The sequence below is a fragment of the Bombina bombina genome, chromosome 5, assembly GCF_027579735.1.
Source record: "Bombina bombina isolate aBomBom1 chromosome 5, aBomBom1.pri, whole genome shotgun sequence".
NCBI classification, from domain to species: Eukaryota; Metazoa; Chordata; class Amphibia; order Anura; family Bombinatoridae; genus Bombina; species Bombina bombina.
Window position 1 is genome coordinate 356,242,823 of NC_069503.1, and position 25,610 is coordinate 356,268,432.

Here is a 25,610-nt window from a genome sequence, read left to right on the forward strand (position 1 = left end):
AAGAGCAGGTGGGGGGCCCTGTCACACTTTTGCCCTGGGGTCCTGGTTGGTCTCAGTCCGTCCCTGCTTTGTTGTCTTGTTTATTTTGTTTAAAAGCATACTTAGGCAGGCCCTGAAGCTGGGAACAAGCTTCTAATTGGGGCTGTACATATATGCCCCTTGCAATTGACTTACCAATGTGTTCAGCTAGCTCTAAGTAGTGCATTGCCACTTCAATAAAGGATACTAAATAGAATAAAGCTAAATTGATAATAGAAGTCAATTGGAAAGTTGATTAAAAATGTATGTTCTACCTGAATCAAAGACAAATTTGGTTTTCTATGTCCCTTTAAAGTTTCACACACAAAATGCAGGAACATTTCTGGTATCAGCACTGACTTAAAATGTAAAACATACATTATGCTCCACCCCCACACTCACTGAAAGTGTAACTAAAAAAAATTAATACGGTACATTATACTGGAGTTTTTATATAATATTTTCCGACTTCTTTTGGGGGGTGTAATTTGGGAGACAATTAAAGGTTTTAATTTCTATTAAATGAGTAATGAAACCAGAAACTTGAGTAAAATCTTTATTTTAATCTAAAAGCAGTAGAAATGTCTAAATGCTGCTTTCAGTTGCTATAATTATTTTTTATACGTTTTGAAAATTTTAACCTTTAATATAAAACTGTTTTGTGATACATATGTCTAGCTTTTTACTTTCTAAAACTAGCTTGCTTTTTCCCCCCACTCAGGAGCAAAAGATTTAGACAGATACCAATGTGTTTTCCTACTATCACACTTTGAGTGACACAACCAGACTTCTTTTTGAAGTTACTGCGCCTAACAGGCAGATTCTACTCTTGCTACATTTAAGCAGTGGCAGAAGAGAGGAAAAACACACCAGTAGAGAACTAATAACTTTAAGTGCATATATTTTTAGAAAGAAAAAGAAGTGAAGTTAAACACACAGGAAATAACATATATATATATATATATATATATATATATATATATATATATATATATATATATATATATATATATATATATATATATATATATATATATATATATATATATATAGAGTCAAATAGCCGGTGGCCCAGCACTCCAACCATTGTGCACAAATAGTGACCCGGGTGCAATCCTCAAATTCAGATACACAAATTTGTAGTAAAGGAGGGCAGTCTCAGGGTTTGAATAAGTCAATAAAGTTTATTATAAGAACATTGAGAATGTTGCATGAAATGTCATAGTCAACGTTTCGGCTCTTTCACTGAGCCTTCTTCAAGACTAATTTTAAATATTTAAAAAACAGAAAAAGCAACATTTATACAGTGCATGATAAGTGTAGACAGACAACAATCACACCCACCACCACCACATATAAAGTTAAAATTAAAATAAATTGATAAACAAGCACTCAGGCCCAGACCGGGTTGTCTGTATATGGACGACCCAAAAGAAACTTTGAAACAATCAAGTTCTCGCAAGCTTCCCAAATTAGGCAATATCCGTGCTTATACATAGTACCAGGGTGGTTAAGAATATTTTCTTAAGTCATCATACACTGACTACAAAATTGTACCAGGGTAGCCTAATCAATGGTTCACGGAGTGAGGACTAGACCTATACCACCAAACATACCGTTAAGACACCTAAATGGAAGCCAAAACAAAACAAAATTAAACGACGTACCAGGCACCATGACCCAAACTCTGCGGGTGTGAAACCCCAAGCCAAATTAAGTGGTGAATATACGACCATAGCAAGAGACATGGAGATGCAATCCCTCTCTGGAATAACAGTCAAGGTGGATGCGTGCATATGAAATGCTAATCAATAAGCAAAACCGAGATAGTCTAACACTCAGTGCAGACCTCAGTGAAAACCCCATAGCCACAAATGTACATATTATCCTCAAACTCCGCCAAGGCTCCAAGTATAGTTATTTTGTAGCTAGGTTGGTACAGATGCAATTAAACTAAGAGAAACAAGCAGACACGCATATATGCACCTGCAATCCAAAAGACAGCAGGCCTGTGTATGTGTCCATCTATCAACTCTATAGGGGGTCTTAATAAGAGCTGTGTTCACCTTGGGCAATAAAGCAGCATATGAAAAGATCTCATCACAAATATATATATATATATATATATATATATATATATTAGGGTTGCACCGATACCATTTTTTTATGACTGAGTACAAGTACCGATACTTGTTTTCAAATACTCGCCGATACCAATTACCGATGCTTTTTTTTTATGTCATGTGACAGTTTACCAAGCACAATACAGACTAATTATTTAAGATTCCTTCTTTATAATTATTAAGGACTGTAATTCAAAAGACATTATGAAATAATAAAAAAGTTCACTGAACATGTTTATAAATAAAAACTATTACAATAAAATATTAAATTTAAAGGAGTGATACAATTGGGTTGTAGGGCGGTTATATAACATCAATCTGACATTTGTATGGAGGTTCGACTCTAAGTTGAACAGTCTTTCACTTTCCACACTACTGCATGGGGCAGAAATATATTTTTGGGCCATTTTAGCCAGAGCTGGAAATCTGTTTATTAACTGTCCAGTACTTCAGGGGTTTGTCTGAACGAGGTACAGTGATCTCTCCTACAATAATACAAATAACAGCAATTTGTATTGGCAGAAGTAGTAAACAATTTTTAGTTTAGTCTCCACTCCAGTTTAAAATGAAATGGGAACCTGCAGCTGAAAAAAACGCCACAAGGTAGCTTATGGGTAGGAAGTGGAGGTATCGGTTCATTTGCACGAGTACAAGTACTCATGCAAATACTTGGTATCGGTACCGATACCGATACTAGTATCGGTATCGGTGCAACCCTAATATATATATATATATATATATATATATATATACTCCTGGATAAACAGATGCACTCTCAGGTCTTTTTTGAAACAGAAAAAATCTTTAATGGAACGTTTTCAGGGACTTGCTCCCTGTCATCAGCATAATTTCAGTGTCAAACATTCAAACATATATACCAATACATGTGATTAGTGATATCAAATACCTGTGTAACAATTCAGTGAGCTGGCGCCAAAACCAGTGTGTGTGGAACGCAGTTCCTGCGTTCCATTGTGTGTATACCGGAACTAGTTGAATCACTTGTGCTTCCGGTTTTAATATCGATAGTATTCTCCAAAATTAAATATTTATATATATATTTATTTTTTTCACTTCTTGTGCACTTCTATTGTGCAAAAAAAGTATAACCTAGACTTAAGTATACCGATCCTGGTAGTACTGTGAGAAAAACTCAATTTAAGTGCCTATAGTCTGTTATAGTGCGTGCACGAAGTGCCCCTCTTATATATTTGCCAATCCGTTACTTAGCAGATTTGTGTCGTCTGTCTCCTTATTTCTTACCCATGTCTATTGAAAGTGTGTGTCTGATCTTAATTTTGCGACTAAGGTTTTTAGATTACCTATGGTTTTCGCTGCCGCGCTGAGTGTCCGTGTCCAGGCAGATGACACAAGGAGGGTAACACAGTATTGTGAACGGTATTATATATATATATATATATACACGTACAAGCAGTTCAAACCAGTATAATAAAGTGGCAAATGAAGTCACAAACAGGGATAGCGACTGATGTAAAAAAGGGGCAAGCTATGACAGTTTTTCAAAACTTAAAGGGACAGTCTACACCAGAATTATTATTGTTTTAAAATATAGATAATCACTTTTTTACCCATTCCCCAGTTTTGCATAACCAACACAGTTATATTTATATATATTTTACCTCTGTGATTATCTTGTATCTAAGCCTCTGCAAACTGCCCCTTTATTTCAGTTATTTTGACAGACTTGCAGTTTAGCCAATCAGTGATAACTCCCAGGTAACTTCATGTGCATGAGCACAGTGTTATCTATATGAAAAACATGAACTAACAACATCTAGTGGTGAAAAACCTGTTAAAATGCATTCTTAAGAGGCGGCCTTCAAGGTCTGAGAAATTAGCATATGAACCTCCAAGGTTAAGCTTTCAACTAAGAATACCAGGAGAACAAAGCAAAATTGGTGATAAAAGTAAATTGGAAAATTGTTTCATATTACATGCCCTAACTGAATCATGAAAGTTTGTTTTGGACTAGACTGTCCCTTTAACATAAAATCCGGGACTGGAAAAAATAACAATCCACGCCCGCATGAGCAACCAGCTCCACCTAACAGATTGATAGGTAATCAGATCGAACTACGACAAGCACATACCAATAGAAAGTCAAAGACATAACAAAACAAGTCATCCAGGATGCTTATAGAAAGAGGGCCCCGCCAGCCATATAGTGTAAAGGGCCAACATACCAAACGAGACATACCTTAATGCTCCTGTGCACTCGCTGGTCTTTTTAAACACACTCTTTTACTGTGAAAAGTAGTAACGTTTTGGTGACAAAGTATCCCTTTCCTCAGACGGAGGATACTTTAGAAAGAGGGCCCCGCCAGTAGGGGTGCGCATCTTCACTGGTCTCACTATTCGAATACGATTATCATGTCAACGATTCGATTCCACGATGCATCACGATTACTACCCATGGTTTTCATCAACAAATTCATATTTTTGTTTAGAACAGTAAATACTAAATGTGTGTATATTATTATATATATATAACACATAGCTATATACATGCTAACAATATATAAATTATATTCAATAAAAAATGTTTGCATCAATCTTTACCAAACAAAAGTCCATAGCCTTTAATAGAGATATAAGTATAAAAAGTACTCATAAACTTTTCCAAAGGAACATAATTCACTATATAGGTAGTAAATGCTGTCTCCTGTCACTTTACAAACAGCATCTTTGTATAAACATAAGCCTACAAGTTCTTATCATAAAGTGAATTCATTATATACCGTATAGGAATATATTATATTTGGTACCTCTATATTTTTATATTTACACATCACCCCCACACTGTTTATACACACTGTATACACACACCAGGCACAAGGGGCTTGTCACACTGTGTTTTCAAGCTGTGCCCCTGTATATTTACACGCATTGAATATCAACCGATCTGTAAACTGTACTCACAATACCGTTGCATGCGCTCCAGGTAACATCGCAACACATAACCCCATTTTGCTCAAGAACCCCCTCACCTGCACAGGGTCCGCCATCTTGCTCCATTCATGCTCCTCTATCACCCAAGGAAAGCACTTGTGCAAGACCTCAACCATCTCACTGTGCAGGCGCGACTTAGGGATCCCCGCAACCGTAGATAAGAGCATGGGTTCTTTAGTCAACCATATTGGGAAAGACAGAAGTTTTCGGGTGAGACCGTTAACACGCAATAGGCTGGTCTGTGGGAGGAAATGAAGGGAGAAAGTTCCTAGTTTTTCCGGGCAGGGTCACGTGACGTGTTAATCGATTCGGCTCTTCACTGCATCGATGCAGCATCGTTAAAGGCTGCATCGCGATGCATTGTGGTGCCGATTATTTTCAACACCCCTACCCGCCAGCCATATAGTGTAAAGGGCCAACATACCAAACATATAATTTTTTTTACATACGTCACTGTATCACTGTTTATGTACAATCGAATTGAAAATAACGAGCACACATTGGTGGTTAAATCTAGTGAGCATCTTGATAAAGGCCCAAGCGGCTGAAATGCGTTGATTTGCTATTTTAACCACAACTTTTAATCTGGTGAAGAGCTGGTAAGGACTGTTAGAAGGACAGGTACATCGAGCTATTTTAAGTCATAACGAATAGTCTCCATATGTGTAATTCCTGTCCCAGGATCTACTAGCTTAACAAGCTGCTTCCTTAACGGATTTCACATAATGAGCTGCAAAATCCAGTTTACCAGTTTTCCTACTTTTGATCCACTTGGCTTTGACCTCAACACCAGAACTAATTGGCAGTAGGACCTGAGGTATCGCCCAATTCAGTCTTGGTGTACAAACTAATACCCCGGTCCCAGCACCTACTTCGGATTATCTACAATTCCTGAAAATACAGAGGCACAATTGCTAATATCTGGAATACTGAGGAACTTTGTTATCATTATCCGCTAAAGGTTAGATGGAACGTTAACCTCAGGGATAACCCTGACTTACCAGTCTATGGTATTTTTCCGGACCTGACTTTTTGCGATTATCGTGTGGGACTTTTATTCTACTATAAGGACTGCTCCCAAAAAAAAGGAATTATATTTGTATCAGGTACCTTATGACATAAAGTTACCTATTTTTACTCGCTATGTATATATAATTGTACCAGCTCCTTTTAGTTTTAGTTTCATCAGTTAGTCTTTTATATGTAACACCTGTATTGCGAATATACGTATACTCGTATTTACTATATGGATTATTTGTAAATATATTCTGATGCCGGCATCTTATTTTAATATATTGTAATAAATATTATTTTATGATAAATATGACACATTCTCATTTCACATTCATTCCTCTTAAATATAATTTATCATACCTAATTGTAGCCATTATTTTCACATTGTATCCACCCACACTACACTTTATGTGCGTCTAGGATTATATATATATATATCTATATATATATCTATATATATATATATATTTTTTTATTTTTTTGTTTTCAGATATCTAGTGCTGTTTGGCACCAATTAAGAATTTCTTTTTTGTCACGTATCTCTAGCTCTACAAACCACCGAGCATTATAGGTCACATAATATTTTTTAAGTCACAGACACTTTGCTTCATATCCCAAGATCTCTTTAGCTTTTTTAGCGCTACCCCACCATTCTCTCTTTTTTAATATCCAATTGTTGTATAAAGGGAATTCACCTCTGTGTAACTACATTATATGAATCATATTGTTATTTAAATAAAACTTATTTTTATTTTAAAGTCCATTTAAAGCAGTCTGACGAAAAAAATTTGAATAAGAAACCAACTTCCTTAATTAAGAAACAGAATTTCACGAATAAGAAACAGCTTGACTAAGAAACCAACTTCCTTGTCCTTAGAAGCTCCCAATTTAGAACTGTTGAACAAGTTAGGCTGGGACACACTTTGAAATGGTCTGGAAAGAAAAAAAAAAGCAAAACTATACATTTTTTTTCCAAGTTAAAAAAGTGTATGGGCTATCTAAATGGATCATATACAAAACAACATTTATTCAAAGACAAAACTAGTGTACAATGTCCCTTTAAGTATAAAACGTAATTATTCTTTAAAGGCAGAATAGGAATTTTACGAAGCCTTCTGTTGAGACACATCGCATGCTCTTCTCCAGAGGTATGACTGTGCTGAGCACATAAGATTAGTGAAACAAAATGAAAGGACTAGCTAGTTACATACTTTATGTTTAGATACTTTGTGTCCCTCTCAGAGCCTTCCTGAATCCCTAAATCACTATTTCCATTCCTATCCGAGCAGCTCCTGGGACAGAGCAAGGTCACAGCACAGTGGCCCTTCAGGTGACCAGCTATCCATCAGGCTCTGACACTTCTCATATAACAGTGGTCACGAGAATTAATCCGTATTTGCATTTACTGAGTTGAGGCCCTTTGGCCGGAAGACAGAAGTTTTGCACCCGGAGAGTGAGCAACAGCGATGCAAACACATTCACAATCACAAAACAACCCTCGCAATGATATAAAAAAAATAAAACAAAACTGTTCGGTAGTGGCTGCACCGGACATATTTTCACCACATACAGGGGCCATGAGGCATTTGTCATCCTCGGCTCAGTCCGCCCCTGACAAAAACGCCATAAAATGTAATAGGAACTTAAGTTTTTGCGCTTTTACCTATGTCACATTAACTGAGTTAAAACGACTATTCTAAGTGGTTTGGAGCGCATGGCTCCTAATCATTCATCTCCATGGGAAAGCCACGTGCTTGTGCGGAACTGTGACATCAGCGACCCTAACAGGTACAGTGAGAAGACTGATTGGCGCATGCGCGTATCAGAAAATCTCCCTCTGACTTTCTCCCCCCGTAGCTACTAGCTTCTGCTGCTTCGTGCACGAGTTTACTGCTGACGCCGGTCGTGCACGCGGATAGTTCGGTTGAAGGAAAGGGGGAGCGTTTAAATTGTGTGTGTGTGTTTTTTTTTTAATCCCTTAAACTGACTGAGCCTAGTTTGTATGAGAGAGACAAGAGCTGCGACAGCGGAGAGGAGCAGAGCACACGGCCTGGGGGAGATTATTAATACTATTCAAAGGGACCAGCAACTCAGCATAGCGGCAGTGGAGGAGGTGAGTGCTGTCACCGGTCAATAGCGCTTTGATTTGTGTCCTGTAGACTGGACAGTAGGAGGAGCAGCTGCTGATTTGTGCTATGGATAATGTGTGTTAGAAGTATGTAGAGTGCACAAGCCATGTGTGCAGTATTAGATACTGTATTTGAGAGATCCTTGTCTTACCCGCACTCTAGTAGGATTCTTGTAGGATCTTTTTGGGTTCTAAGCATGTAGTGCACTGTGTGTAGGCATGTGTAATATATGGGACGCAAATATAGTAAAATTCTTAACAGTCTGAGAGGCTGATTCCACTTTAACCTCAGTGTATAGAAACCCATTCATTGCATGATGTGTATGTGTGTATATATATATATATATATATATATATATATATATATATATATATATATATATATTATAATATATATTCATTGCTTGCTGCATGAGTGCGTGGCAGCTGTCACTGAAAGTCAAGGGGTTAATACAATTTAATATCCTTATACAGCACATCCACTCTTATAACATGTGTCACTGTGATGTCTTCATTCCGTGTCCTTATAGCTTTGACTGTGCAGTATCTACTGCTGCTGGGGAAACCCTTTCACTTAAAAGCTCAGTATAAGGGCAGGGAGGGAGGGCTCAGTCTGCTTTTCTCTCCCTCCTTCCATAGGGAGGTGCAAGCTGCTAGCCGCAGTCAACCCAGGGGGGAAGTGGGGGCTCCTGGCTGGATGTTGTAGTGAGTAGGAGGTAGGAGTGGTGATTTATTTACTGAATTTCACATTGAAGTTCATTGATGTTTAGTAATGCAACAGGACAAGCCTTCAGGCTAATATAAAATGAGCAGCTAGGTTGCTTTAATCATTTATTACAAGAAAAAAATAATCAGTGGTATATTTTATTTTGTGAAAATGATCTGTATTAGATATACAGGTGTATAAGCAGGAAGGGAATGCTCATTTACAGCTGTAAACTTTACAACTACTAGGTAGAACAATAACAGTGCTCTCCCCAGGACCTTTTTAGCGGGTGCACTGATGTTACTGACCACCGGGCTAAAATGTTAGCCAATTAATTTAGCTGATATTAAAAATATTTAATTTTTAGCGCACAAATGATAATTAAATGCATTTATGTTAAATTATGCCATTTGTGCTTTGGATAGCTGAAAATGATATAATATTAGAAAATATTACACTGCACCCACTTGGCTACTTCCTAATACCATCTGGCTGATAAACTTTTCTGTGGAGAACACTGAATAATGTACATAAAATTTATTTGCTGCCATCTATAATGCTTGCTACCAAAATATAATCAACCTTATTAAATTATACAAACTTTTTTTTTTTTTTTTTTTTGCAGGGTTTCAAAATGGTTTAGGAACATGACATCCAAACATTTTCTTTCATTATTCAGATAGAGCATACAATTTACTTCTATTATAAAAATTGACTTTATTCTTTTGGTATCTTTTTTTTTTTTTTTTGAAGGAGCAGAAATACACTACTGGGAGCTTGCTAAATCACATGGTGAGCTAGTGATAAGAGGTATCTATCTGTAGCCACCAGTCATCAGCTCAAGCCCAGTAATGCATTGTTACTCTTGAGCCTACCTAGGTATGCTTTTCAACACAAGGTACCAATAGAACTAAGCAAATTAGATAATATGAATAAATTGCAAAGTTGTATACTCTGTATGAATTATGGAAGTTTAATTTTGGCTTTGCTGGGTACTTTTCCATTAATGGACCACCACTCTGTTGGCGAATACGGAATGCCAGCAGATGGCGCTATAGAGTTTTCTTCTGTCCCATGGTTGAAGAAATTCACCCATCTCCACTATATATTTTTTGCCTCCTCCTGGCGGGTTCAATTGGGGCAAAGCCCTCCTTGCAAACGTTATTCCCCATCGTTCACTTGGGGTGGATACCATAGGATTGGCGGAGTGCCCTCCTAAGACAAGCGTTAGAGAAGCAAGAACAATGCAGGGAGCGCCATCTGCTGGCATTCTGTATTCACCAACAGAGTGGCAGTCTGTTAATGGAAAAGTACCCTTTACTGTTCTGTTAATTAATTTTACAATCTTAAATCACTACCAAAGAACTAACAATCCCATACCATGTCACTGAAACACTCGATTCACATTCAAAATAATTGTATAACTCCTTTCCAGAATCACTTAGTCCTTTCCCAGTTTCCTAAAACTGCTTCACAAATCTGAGCAACTACACTACTGTTTCCTTAGGTACTTCTTGGCAATTGTTGGTCCTTTAAACACAATAAAACAAAAACGTACTACAAATACACTTTGAGAAACCCTGCTTTATATGTACAGGTTCTCTTGTGCACTGAAGGCAGAATAATAGAAGAACAAAGAAGTGAACTATTTAACAATTATCTTTTTCCTTCTTAATATGAGGAGAGTCCACGCCTTCATTCATTACTTGTGGGAATTCAGAACCTGGCCACTAGGAGGAGGCAAAGACAACCCAGCCAAAGGCTTAAATACCTCCCCCACTTCCCTCATATCCCAGTAATTCTTTGCCTTTCTTAACAGGAGGTTGGCAGAGAAGTGTCAGAAGATACGGAGTAGTTCCTTATGGAGAGTAGTACCCTTTGGAATGGGTCTGGAGTTGTAAGTAGTCTCGTCAGCCTCTCAGTGAGAGCATTGACGAATATTAGAGCCTGGAGATGCAGGGAGAGTCTTTATGCAAACCCATCCAGACTCATATTAACAGCTCCTAAACAATCAGTGTTGACGTGTTTCACTGCCTGCTTCACTCAAGTCCATGTCAGGTGCAATGCTAAAAGACTGTCAAACTTGATTCTGTGTGCCTGTTTCACAGCAGAGATTCCGGTAAGATCATTTCATTTTTATACACATATGATAACGCAAGAAGACAGGGTCACAGTGTGACTCCTTTTATCTGTATGGAATCAAGGGTTAATATCTCAGGAAGGGGATTATTGAACAGGGTGGATTTATTGCATAATTTTCTTTATTATGTTTTGTGCTGCGACATGAGTGATGAGGCTCAGGTAGATGTTAGAACGTAAAGGTTTTTACTTTCATTTTGGTTAGCTGCGCAACCTGTTAGGTTTGGCACGCTTTTTCCTGTAGCAGGGGTGGCTCTGCATGACGCACCGCGTGACCGGGTGTGGTCACACTGTTTTCCTCTGTTCCTGACTGTGTGGTTTACCGGAGACAAAGTGGTTTCTGTGTGGGGCCTGGGTCATAGGAGGTGGTGAGTGCCCCAGCTATTGGGGGTATAAAGGTGCCATTTATCTTTTTCTATAGTTCATTTTCAAGCGCAAGTTATGGAGGACTCTGATACGTTGGAGGGTACTCCCTCTTTACCTAAATCTAATACCTGTTTATATTGTGAGGAGGCTATGGTGTATCCGCCTGCCCAATTATGTTCCACATGCCTTGATAAAGTAATTTCATCTAAGAAAACAAATATGTTTAGTACCACTGAGCCGTTCACCTCTTAGGAGTGTCTGTCCCGTGAGGTGTGTTCCCTGCAGTCATCTCTTATTACACATACAGCTTCCCTTTGCACTGCTAATCCTCCTTCTGGACGGGCCCTCTTACCCCAGACTTTACTGAACAGCTACAAAGGGCAGTGTCTGCGGCCTTCAGTGCTTTACCTCGCCCAGCTAAGCACAAGCGACAGGTCAAATATTGCTATCCTTCCCAGGGGTCATCTACTAACTTATTGGACTTATCTGATACTAGATTATCCGATGATGACGCCTCTGATCCTTCAGAGGATGCTCTTTCTGGGTCGGAATCTGCCCTCTAAGCCTCCAGCTGTTAGAGGGATAAGAGTGAATCCATGAGAAGGCAGTGTCACAGAGCCCAAGAGAGCTGAGAGTCCGTAGGAGAAGGGGATGGTCAACAGTGTCAAAGGCAGCAGAGAGGTCAAGTAAGATGAGTATAGAGTAGTAGCCTTTGTTTTTAGCAGAAAGGATATAGTTGGTAACCTTGGTGAGGGCAGTCTCAGTTGAGTGTTGGGGACGGAAGCCAGATTGCAGGGGGTCGAGCAATGAGTTGGAGGACAGGAATTGGGTTAGGCAATCGAAAACTAGTTTTTCAAGGAATTTTGAAGCTAGCCGGAGCAGTGATATGGGGCGGTAGTTTGCAGGGGAGTTAGGGTCAAGGGAGGGTATTTGGAGGATGGGGGTGCTTTGCATGTTTGAAGGAGGCAGGAAATGAGCCGGTAGAAAGGGATAGGTTGAATATGTGAGTAAGAGCTGGAGTGAGGGTGGGAGACAGATGAGGAATTAGATGTGAATGAATAGGGTTAAGTGGGCAGGTAGTGAGGTGTGAGGAAGACAAAAGGGAAGCCACTTTACTCTGTGGTTGGGAGGAGGGTGCAGAGAGTGGCAGAGGGGGTGACTGGGAGCGAAGTTGGGAGATTGCAGGTTTGTGTTGGGATGTTTCTTCGGATGGCAAGTGTTTTATTGAAAAAATAGTCAGCAAGGTCTTGAGCACTGAATGCAAATGAGGGGGGTGGTGCAGGTGGGTAGATGAGATTGTTGAAAATGGAGAAGAGTCTTTTAGGGTTTGAAGAGTGAGTGGATATAAGAGAAGAGAAGTAGGTTTGCTTAGCTAAGCGAAGGGCAGAGGTGTAAGAGTAAAGAATGAACTTATAGTGCATGAAATCAGGTTCAGAGCGGGATTTCCTCCAGGCACGTTCAGCACTGCGTGAGCATTTTTGTAGGTGGCGTGTTTGTTGAGAGTGCCAGGGCTGGAGCTGACGACGTGGGGCTTTGCGAAGTTGGGGCGGAGCGATAGTGTCAAGTGCAGCGGAGAGAGTATTATTATAGTGGGTTATAGCAAGGTCAGGGCAGGATATCTTAAATAAGATTGGAGAGTTGGGGAGGGTCCACAGTGTGCAGATTTCTACTGGGGTGAGAGAGGAAGTAGGTTTAGCATCTATATTAGGATTAAAGGTGAGCAGATGGTGGTCTGAGATGGGAAATGGGTGACGGGCAACATCAGAGAGAGAGCAGAGATGGAATACCAGATCAATAGAGTGTCCATCGCGGTGGGTAGGGAATAGGGTGGATTGTGAGAGGCCGAAGGAGTTAGTGAGTGAGAGAAGTTTAGAGGCAGATGGGTTGTCAATAGGGATGTTGAAGTCCCCCAGAATTAGGGTTGGTGTATTTGTAGAGAGAAAGTGAGGAAGCCAGGCAGCAAAGTTGTCGAGGATTTGGGAGATTGGTCCAGGGGGGCGATAGATAACTGCCACTCTAAAATAGAGGGGGGGAGAACAGGCAAATGCAGTGGACTTCAAAGGAAGAAAAGGAGAGAGATGGAAATGGAGATAGGTACTGATAGGAGCAGGAGGGGGAGAGTAAAATGCCAACACCGCCACCATATCTCTCACCTGGCCTAGGTGTGTGGCTAAAGTGAAGACCACCATGAGTGAGAGCAGCAATGGAAACAGTGTCAGAGGAAGATAGCCACGTTTCAGTAATTGCTATAAGGTTGGAAACCTGTAGTTCTGAAACATCTGGAGTGCCAAGGTTCGCCATCACTGAACTAGGATCTAGCTGGTGATTGGTGGCTAAATACATATGCCTCTTATCATTGGTTCACCAAATATCTTCAGCTCCCAGTAGTGCACTGTTGCTCAGAAGCTGACTAAGGGCACATAGCTATATACAAACAATAGTGCAATAATAAAATGCTCCAACACATAATAATGTAAAAGAAAAATGTTATGTACATTTAATAAATATTATCTTTGTAAATACATGTTTCAGTGTTTGTCACATGAACTTATGTCAGCCGGGTTGCATTATAAAGTAGCCAGATGGTGGCAGGGTAATACTTTGCAATATTATTGCATTTTTCTGTTACTTATAAATGGTGTTCAAGGTTTTCAAAGCATACATTGATTGTGTAATATAATGTAAAATTAATTCAGTGATAATTTGTGCAAAAAACATTTGAAAAATATAAGCGAATGTTAAAGGTACATTAAACCTAAAGTTTTACTTTCATGATTCAGATAGAATATACAATTTTAATGAACTTTTCAATTTACCTATATTGTCTAATTTGCTTTATTCTCTTCGTATTATTTGTTGAAGAAGCAGCAATGCACTACAGGGAGCTAGCTGACCGCATTGGGTGAGCCAATAACATGATATTTATATGTGCAGCCACCTATCAGCTGCTCCTGAGGGTATCCTTTTCAACAAAGCAAGAGAACAAAACAAATTTTGATAATAGAAGTAACTTTGAAAGTTGTTTAAAATCATATCCTTTATCTGAATCAGGTATATATTGGCTTAGCTTTTAGCTGGGTGTTCATTAAAATTAGCTAGGTGGTGTGTCTATTGTTCCTGGGAGAACACTGTGTTTACTGTATTAGTATGAGAAAAATCATGTCAGTAATATGCTTCTATATTAAAATAAAGAGTATATTCTTAAAGTGATTGTAAACTTATATGAATTAAAGCATTATGTTTACCAAAACGCAATGGTAAGTATTTTAAAAAATAAGGGTCTTTGTAAACTTTAATGAATTAAAGTTCCCCTGTTTCTAAGATTATTTTTTGATCCTGGGCTTTAATTCATTAAAGTTTACAATCACTTTAATGAAAGCCCTGATGATACACTGTACTATGGCACTTTTTCTGCTAATTCTGAACAGCTAGGTTTAGATTCTGTTGTATACCTTTTGACAAGCATAAAGTGCCACGCACTTCCATTTGAAATTAATATCTTAGATGTACCAGGATGCAAAGCTTTATGTCTTAAATGCTGTATTCAGAATCATAATTTATATCTGTATTACTATATAGATAATTATGTATATGAAACTAGTTTTGGGTTTCTCAGTTGGAAATTAATGGTCCAATTTAGATGATGTAATTATGTTTCAGACTTAAAATATAGTTATTGGTGGTTCTGGATTTTAAAATGTTGTTTTCAGTCCGAAATTTGTTTATGGACTGTTTGAAGCAGATGTGAAACCTGAAAGTTGACATCAGTACAGCAATTTACCATATGGCACACTTAGATGTTGTTTGCCAGAAAACAGATTTTTTTTTTTTTTGTTATCACTTGCTGGGGGTAGCACATTGTGTCTTTGTGAGCTGAAAGCAACTTTATTTTCTAAACCTAGCAAAAAGTATTTTGACCTTTTGAATAATAAAAAAGGGCATATTTTGAATTTGCTGAATACTTGTCCTGATTGGTATTCTATGGATACTTAAATTGTAAAAGGGACACTGAACCCAAATTTTTTCTTCTGTGATTCAGATAGAGCATGCAATTTTAAGCAACTTTCTAATTTACTCCTATTATCAAAGTTTCTTCATTCTCTTGGTATGTTTATTTTAAAAGCAAGAATGTAAGTTTAGATTCCGGCCTATTTTTGGTGAACAACCTGGGTTGTCCTTGCTGATTGGAAAGCACCAATAAACAAGCGCTGTCCATGGTCCTGAAACAAAAATTTGCTGGCTCCTTAGCTTAGATGCCTTCTTCAGATAGCAAGAGAACAAAGAAAATTTGATAATAGAAGTAAATTAGAAAGTTGCTTAAATTGCTTGCTTTATCTGAAACATGAAAGAAAAAATTGGGTTCAGTGTCCCTTTAATATACCGATGTTTTAAAATATAGAAAGGCAAAATTAAAGGGCCATGAAACCCCAAATGTTCTTTTCTTGTTTCAGATAGATCATACAATTTTAAACAACTTTTCCATTTTACTTCTATTATCAAATGTGCTTAAAGGGACATAATACCCATATGCTAAATCACTTGAAAGTGATGCAGCATAACTGTATAAAGCTGACAGGAAAATATCACCTGAGCATCTGTATGTAAAAAAGGAAAGTGTTTTACCTTACAATTTCTTCAGCTCACCAGAGTAAGTGCTCTGTAAAAAGTAAACTTTCAGTTCCTGCATAGCTGCAGGTTAAAAAAAAAAGAAAAGAAATGAACAGCAGCCAGGTCATGAACTCTTTTTCTTTGTACTCATGGGATTTTCATAATTAACTTCCTTAAAAAGGGAAATAACATGAGTGTGCATGAGGCACACTCCCTTGGAGGTCCGGGACAGACATACTGATTTGCTGCCTAAAGTCCTTTACAATGGGGTGTGAATACTTAGGATATTTTGAGGTCAAATGTCTTTCTTTTTTTAACATAGAGATGTTCAGGTGATATCTTCTTGTCGACTTTTATTTATTATTCACTTGTTGAATGAGCAGCAATGCACTACTTGGAGCTAGCTGAACAGATCATGTGAGCCAATGACACAAAGCATATATGTGCACCCACCAATCATCAGCTAGCTCCCAGTAGTTCATTGCTGTTCATGTCCTAGGTATACATTTCAACAAAGGATGCCAAAAAAACAAAGCAAATTAGATAACAAGTACATTGGAAAGTTGTTTAAAATTGTAAGCACTAAATGAATCAGGAAAGAAACAGTGTTGGGGTTTGTGTCCCTTTAAACCAAAACAAGATATAATAATGTAAGAATAAAATGATCACCAAGTGGGTGCTAGAATATAAAGTAATACAGGCACATCAATCTAATAAATTAGTACATTAACAGCAAATAGTAGCAAAACCCCACACACTCAAAAATGTGATCTAGCCATGTAGTAAAAATTTTGTTCCCGCCCGGATAGGTAATATGGTAGTAAACTACTTAAAGGGACAGTCTACAAGATAATTTTTATTGTTTTAAAAGATAGATAATCCCTTTATTACCCATTCCCCAGTTTTGCATAACCAACACAGTTATATTAATATACTTTTTACCTCTCCGATTACCTTGTATCTAAGCATCTTCTGACAGCTCCCTGATCACATGACTTTTTAAATTTATTATCTATTGACTTGCATTTAGTACTGTGTTGTGCTAAATCTTAAATAACTCCTCGGGCGTGAACACATTGTTATCTATATGACCCACATGAACTAGCAGTCTCCTGTTGTAAAAAGCAAATAAAAAAGCATGTGATTAAGAGGCTGTCAATAGAGCCTTTGAAACAGGCAACAATTTAGAGGTTAAAATGTTATAAAGTATATTAATATAACAATGTTGGTTATGCAAATCTGGGGAATGGGTAGTAAAGGCGTTATCTATCTTTTTAAACAATAGCAATTTTAGTGTAGACTGTGCCTTTAAACATGATACATTTATGGTGAAGCTTTGTATGTATTTATGGATGGATTTAGAATAATCAATTTGTTAGAAAAAGGAAGTAACTTTTTAGGTGTTCCACATGTGTGATCTGCAACTTTGAAACTAACGTAAGAGCTATTGACCAATTTGTTTCTAAATGTATTTGTAAACATATTACCTTTTCTTACTATGGGCCACTATTTAACAATCCCACTTGAGCGTTAACTGCACTAGAAGTAAGCCTTTTGCACTTGGGTTGCGCTCGTATTATGAGTAGAAAGTAAACTGTTTTCTTTTGTGCGCTAACCCGGCGAGCGCAAAAAGCCGAACTTAGACTATCGTATGTGCGTTCACGTATTCACCCATGGAAGTCAATGGAGCAAAAAACCCCACAAAACTTGCGCGCAAACCCGATTGCATAATCTCAAGTGTGCTAACCCGACGTGAAAATATGAATTTCAGATTCCAATGTTCTTCACATAGCAGAATATGTTCTATTTATTCATAAATAAATATTTCTATAAATATCAGATGGTATTTTGTTCAATATATATCTTTACCTATATATACATGGTTATAGGTTGAGATATATATATATATATATATATATATCTATCTATCTCACGGAAGGGAACTGCACTCTCATACCGGACCAGGTACACATCCCATGACCCTGCAACATGCTTAGCCCTGGGTGCCACTGGCACTCACAGGAAGCTGTGCTGTCTCCAGAGCCACAGGCAGTTAACCCCAGACAGGTCTGGGTGCAAGAACCATAGGGAAAATGACAAAACAAATAAATACAACACACAGAGAAAACCCAGCACTCACTTACAAGCTCTCAGCTAAGATTTAAAAGCAAAAATGGAAAGGTTAGTTACCGCATCTGGCCAAATGGGACAAGCCCAGGTACCTTGTCAAAGTCCTTTCCAATACCTGGGACCCTAACACAGCCACACAATGCAAGCTTTCAAATCCAAACAAACTGGGAACAAGGGAAGGGTGCACAGGTATATGTAATCACCCTAGACATATACAAAACACGGAAGGGAACTGCACTCTCATACCGGACCAGGTACACATCCGATGACCCTGCAACATGCTCAGCCCTGGCTGCCACTGGCACTCACAGGAAGCTGTGCTGTCTCCAGAGCCACAGGCAGTTAACCCCAGACAGGTCTGGGTGCAAGAACCATAGGGAAAATTACAAAACAAATAAATACAACACAAAGAGAAAACCCAGCACTCACTTACAAGCTCTTAGCTATATGTGTGTGTGTATGGTCTGATGAAGGGGAGCATTCCCCGAAACGTTACCAAATAAACTATTTGTTTTATACTTAAGTCCAGAGAGTGCTGTTTCCTGTATGTGTGTTGTATGTGTGTTGTATGCAAAAGTTTAGGCACCCTGACAATTTCCATGATTTTCTTTTAAAAATAATTGGGTGTTTGGATCAGCAATTTCATTTTGATCTATCAAATATCTGAAGGACACAGTAATTTTTCAGTAGTGAAATGAGGTTTATTGGATTAACAGAAAATGTGCAATATGCATCAGAACGAAAATAGACAGGTGCATAAATTTGGGCACCCCAACAGAAATGTTGCATCAATATTTAATAGAGCCTCCTTTAGCAGAAATAACAGCCTCTAGATGCTTCCTATAGCCTGTAATGAGATTCTGGATGAAAGTATTTTGGACCATTCCTCCTTGCAAAACATCTCCAGTTCAGTTAGGTTTGATGGTTGCCGAGCATGGACAGCCGCTTCAAATCACCCCACAGATTTTCAATGATATTAAGGTCTGGGGACTGGGATGGCCATTCCAGAACATTGCACTTGTTCCTCTGCATAAATGCCAGAGTAGATTTTGAGCAGTGCTTTGGGTCGTTGTCTTGTTGAAATATCCAACCCTGGCGTAACTTCAACTTTGTTACTGATTCCTCAACATTATCCTCAAGTATCTGCTGAAATTGAGTGGAATCCATGCGACCCTCAACTTTAACAAGATTCCCAGTACTGGCACTGGCCACACAGCCCCACAGCATGATGGAACATCCACCAAATTTTACTGTGGGTAGCAAGTGTTTGTCTTGGAACACTGTGTTCTTTTGCCACCATGCCTAATGCCCCTTGTTATGACCAAATAACTCAATCTTTGTTTCATCAGTCCACAGCACCTTCTTCCAAAATGAAGCTGACTTGTCCAAATGTGCGTTTGCATACCTCAAGCGACTCTGTTTGTGGCCTGTGTGCAGAAAAGGCTTCTTCCGCATCACTCTCCCATACATCGTCTTCTTGTGCAAAGTGCGCTGAATTGTTGAACGATGCACAGTGACACCATCTGCAGCAAGATAATGTTGTAGGTCTTTGGAGGTGGTCTGTGGGCTTTTTTTGACCGTTCTCACCATCCTTTGCCTCTCCAATATTTTACTTGGCATGCCACTTCTGGCCTTAACAAGAACTATGCCTGTGGTCTTCCATTTGCTCACTATGTTCCTCACAGTGGACACTGACAGCTTAAATCTCTGCAATAGCTTTTTGTAGCCTACCCCAAAACCATAATGTTGAACAATCTTTGTTTTGAGGTTATTTGAGAGTTGTTTTGAGCCCCTCATGTTGCCACTCTTCAGAGGAGAGTCAAAGAGAACAGCAACTTGCAATTGGACACCTTAAATACCTTTTCTTATGATTGGTTGCACCTGTCTATGAAGTTCAAGGCTTAATGGGCTCACCAAAACAATTGTGTGTTCCAATTAATCTTTACTAGGTAGTTACAGGTATTCAAATCAACAAAATGACAAGGGTGCCCAAATGTATGTACATGTCTAAATTCGTTTTGATGCACATTGCACATTTTCTGTTAATCCAATAAACCTCATTTCACTACTGAAATATTACTGTGTCCTTCAGTTATTTGATAGATCAAAATGAAATTGCTGATCCAATCACCCAATTATTTATACACACACACACACACACACACACACACACACACACACACACACACACACACACACACACACACACTGGAACAAACAACCGACTCAATACCATTGTTAGCCTGTTCTATGCAGCTTCTTTTAGCCCAGTAATGCTTTTCACAGAGTAGAACTTGAACTTTCCTGTAGTATTTCAGTCGGATCCCGCCTATTGCAGTCAGTCCAGCACCGAAATACCAGGCCATCCCTCTCTGAACAAGGAAAACAGCAACCCCAGACGATCGTCTGGGGTTGCTGTGTTCCTTGTTCAGAGTGAAATCGCCTGGTATTTCGGCACTGGACTGGCCGTAATAGGTGGGATCAGACGTTTGTGCAAAGGGGCTGAACGCCCAGGGGGAAAACGATTAGTGGATTGCAGATTTGTCATCTGTCAATCAAATGATCAAGATCTGTATAGACTACAAACTTGATGAATCAAAGTCTCATTAATTTTTTTAATTCTATTTTAGGACTTTAGCGAGTATGCTGAAGTTTACATTCAGTACTAATACAGGAGTAATATTTTTTCCTTCTAATCTATTTTTGCCGTATGTTTTGTTTGGATAGCACTACATCTATATTTGCAACACTGATGCTAAGGGTATACAATTTCTAAATATTTTCAAAACATCACACAAACTATTGGCATCAATAATGTGAATTGCTTGGGTTCACAATCTCAGCATAGTGTGATTTAGCCAATCGCAAATAAAAACAGTTTTGGTGCTCCTATTGTAGAGCTTATTGCACATGGGGTACCTTGAGCACATTCTTTAAAGGGACATTCTTTAAAGGTTTTGTATTTTTTTTTTTTTTATGTTGTGGCAGCTGCAATGCAAGTCCTTTTTTTTTTTTCTTACATTTTCTGAGAAAAATATATTAACTTGACTTGCATTGCAGCTGACACAATAAAAATTGACAAAACCTTTAAAGAATGTCCCTTTAAAGAATGTGCTCAAGGTACCACATGTACAATACAACCAATTATTGTAATTTAAACATTGGCTGCACTGTGAGTGCTCTCAGCCTGTTTTGAATAATGAGAAATATGTACTTTAAATTCTGTACAGTTTTTAATACATTATTTTTTTTTATTGATAAATGTATGTTTAACTCTTATTTTTTTTAAAAATCGCTATTAAAATTACAATTGCGTTATTTCATGGCCAAAATCGCGATATTCGTTTTTATCATATCGCACAGCCCTACTTTGAGTCTATAACTTTTGTGTACAATTTTAAAACAAGTTTTTTTTTTTTTTTTTTTGTGACACTTTTTATTTTATTTTGTTTTGCGAAACAGTTTAACCAGAGCTCTGAGGACGCGGTAATCCTTCTAGTGTAAATCGTGATTGTGCTCAAGCAAATGCCTTTACTTTCACCTCGTAATACCAGTGGTAAACCTGACAAGACCAAAAACCGAGCTAAACCCCTTATTGCTCATAATCTAGCCCTCTACAATATTGCACATGAGACTACAGAAGTTGAGCCTATCAGGAGCAGGCTTACGTTTGTATTCTGTAATCTTCAACTGCACCCTCATATGGAGCAGAATGTAAGGGTGTTTTAGTAAAAACTCTAGGAGAGAAAAGGGAATTGGTGCATTATATTTTTAAACAGAATATAGCAATTTGTACTCAATGTGCCTTAATGATACATTCATATTGCATTGGGGGTGTTTGTAAAACAGCCTCCTTTCAGTGTGCTCAATAGGGAGGAAGTACATCCATGTGTCTGATGCAGCGATGATTTCATCACTTGAATGTGTATGTGGTAATTAAGGGGTAAATTCACATCTCCATATGAGTTTCTGACAAAGTAATTAAGTCACTGCTGTGAGGGTTATGTGGCAGTTATTTAACTTCTGCTTTGCCCCCTTATCCCTTAGACTAGGTGTAAATAAATAGATGGTATCATGCATGATATATATATATATATATACAGGTAGCCCTCAGTTTACGCCGGGGTTAGGTTCCAGAAGGAATGGTTGTAAATCGAAACTGTTTTAAATTGAAACCCAATTTATAATGTAAGTCAATGGGAAGTGAGGGAGTTAGGTTCCAGGTCCCTCTCAAAATTGTCATAAGTAACACCTAATACATTATTTTTAAAGCTTTGAAATGAAGACTTTAAATGCTAACCAGTATTATAAACCTAATAAAATAATCACACAACACAGACTTCACTTGCATTTTTCTGCAAACAGTTCTTTCTATGCATTCCAATCTGGACTGATTTATAGACAGAAAGATCTTGTTCCTTTGAAATCTGCTTGATAGCTCAAGTCTGGTTAAACTGATTACTTTCAGCTTGCTTGGCTTTGCTGCAACACCAGCAGACAGCTCCATCTACTGGCTATTTTAATAAATGCACTGCTTCTCAATGCTTTTCAATAGCAGTCACATGACTGGAAAAAAAGGTTGTTACTCTGAAACGGTGTAAATTGAACCATTGTAAAACGAGGGCCACCTGTATGTATGTGTGTATATGTATGTGTGTGTATATATATATATATATATATATATATATATATATATATATATATATATATATATATATATGTGTGTATACAGTATCTCACAAAAGTGAGTTCCCCCCTCACATTTTTGTAAATATTTTATTATATCATTTCATGTGACAACACTGAAGAAATGACACTTTGCTACAATGTAAAGTAGTGGGTGTACAGTCTGTATTACAGTGTAAATTTGCTGTCCCCTCAAAATAACTCAACACACAGCCATTAATGTTTAAACCGTTGGCAACAAAAGTGAGTAAACCCCTAAGTGGAAATATCCAGATTGGGCCCAATTAGCCATTTTCCCTCCACGGTGTCATGTGACTCATTAGTGTTACAAGGTCTCAGGTGTAAATGGGGAGCAGGTGTGTTAAATTTGGTGTTATCGCTCTCATACTGGTCACTGGAAGTTCAACATGGCACCTCATAGCAAAGAACTCTCTGAGGATCTGAAAAAAAGAATTGTTGCTCTACATAAAGATGGCCTAGGCTAGGGCTGGGTGATATGGGGAGGGGGGTAAATCGCGATTTAAAAAAACAAAAACCTCTTGTTTGATTAATCGCGGTTTAAAACCACATCTGCGATTAATCGTGCAGCCCTAGGCTATAAGAAGATTGCCAAGACCCTGAAACTGAGCTTCAGCACGGTGGGCAAGACCATACAGCGGTTTCACAGGACAGGTTCCACTCAGAAAAAGCCTCGCCATGGTCGACCAAAGAAGTTGAGTGTGTGTATATGTGTATATATGTATGTGTGTATATATATATATATATATAGGGTATTTGTGGATTGGCGCATAAACTAAGAATATATAAATTAATACAAGATGTATAAAAGGTTATCGCATAAAAGTAATAATAATACACTGCTATAAAAGCAGTACAAAAGGAACAATTAATATAGAATCACAAATATTGAAGCAACAAGTTAAAAATAAAGAATAAATAATTAATAACTGTTAAAAATTCTGTATAAATATACAAGCAAACAACAAGGTATATTTAAAATGTCCAAGATTTTTTGGTAAAAACGAAATTCCCAGTAAAAGGGAGAGCATAAATAGCTCCTAGTTATAGATAAATACACACAAGTGGTAGTAAAAGTTCATAATATTAGAAAAATAGGAGGCTCAATAATCCTGGTCCCTTTTGGGCATCTACTTACACTCTTCTACCCCAATCATATGAGGTAAGGGCCGCACAGTGTAGAAAAGATCTTTGTCATAGATACCAGGGATAGCTTGTCTCCACGTTGTATAGTGATAGTGGTGTCCAACGTTGTCCAAAAATGCAGTCACAGATTACATTTAAAACCCTCAATAGTTATGAGGTAATCATTAAGCATTTCTACAAAGTATATATAACTTCTCTCCAACTGGATGCAAGTAAGGACAATAACAGTGGCATTATCTCCATGTATGTATGTATGTATGTGTACATACGTACGTACATACATACATACATTATACATGGAGTAATACTACTTTTGAAGCTGTTTCTCTTATCATATTTTTGTCTTGTCATCAGTCAATGCAGTATCGATACCCCGTAATCTCCTCCCATTGCCCTTGCATAGAAAGGACCTAAGTATGGTACATTAGGCCGCATGCTGGGTTCAAAGGAAACTGTCACAGGCAGCATTGATGTGAAGGTAAGCTACTGCAGATCCACTAGTTTCATCTGAAGTCAGGTTAGTTGATGTGAATGACCATCTGTAGATCCTTGGGGTCTGAGCTGAGGTCTTATGTACACATGGACCTTGGATCATGCTTCTGCACACTCTGTATACCATCTGATGTTGGTATGTTTATAGAGGGTCTGCAGTTTCTTGGGGTCTGAGTTTTTATGTACACATGGAATTAGATCATGCTTATGCTACTGCACACTCTATACTAGCATCTTATCTTGGTATGTTTATAGAGGGGCTGCAGTTCCTTGGGGTTTGATTAGTTGTCTGATAGAGGGTCTTCAGGTCTGTGGACTTGTAGCATAGACATATGTCTGATGTGTGCATTTGGTTAACCAAGGGGCTGTGTGGGGCCAAGTGCCTGATATGTTAAAATAATTTTAAGCCGCTGGACCTGTAACACATATTGTATGGGCTGCATTTAGTTTATTTATTAATTGTTGAAATATTCACTTCTCAGAATTAATTCAGGAAATTGTTATCATGTAGCAAACACTGTTTTTATATGGAAACTAAGAAATATCAATTTCAACTATGTTGGCTATAACACTGTCATTGTACATAAGAATTTTGTGATTAGGCGGAATTGTTTAGTGTTTCACTTAATTGATATTAGTTAAACAATATAAATAACTGGGAAACTGATGGTGAGCCATCAATCCAGATTCGTATTAGTCATTCAGGTTGCTTTTAGAAAACAGTCATGTTAGAGCTTATGTAGAAAATAACATGTTTATAAGACAATACAAAAAACCTACTTTTAAGTGCCAGTTAAATAAGCCTATGGGTTTATCAAATGTAAATGTCACATCTACGTTATTCCACAATAGCCTGATATTTTTAGTGTGTTGATCATGAATGTATATTTAGAAACAAAGAGTGTTTAATGCAGATAACCAGAGCACCCACCTAGTCTAACCATATTATCTATCTGAGGTGTAGCCTTAGTTAAAGGGACATAGTACACTAGGTTTTTCTTTGCCCAGGGTAAAATATGCTCCTGTTTTCAACACATTTATGCAGACAAGGCACTTGCCTAGGCCT

General features: G+C 38.0%; 1 protein-coding gene across 1 annotated transcript in view; it reads left to right on the plus strand.

The window, feature by feature from the left end:
- Positions 1-7,957: 7,957 nt before the first annotated feature.
- Positions 7,958-25,610, plus strand: part of PALS2 (protein associated with LIN7 2, MAGUK p55 family member) — a 455,393-nt gene continuing 437,740 nt past the window's right edge. The window contains exon 1 of the mRNA XM_053714151.1: positions 7,958-8,238. The gene's annotated coding sequence lies outside the window, so the exon portion shown is untranslated. The remainder of the gene's footprint in view (positions 8,239-25,610) is intronic.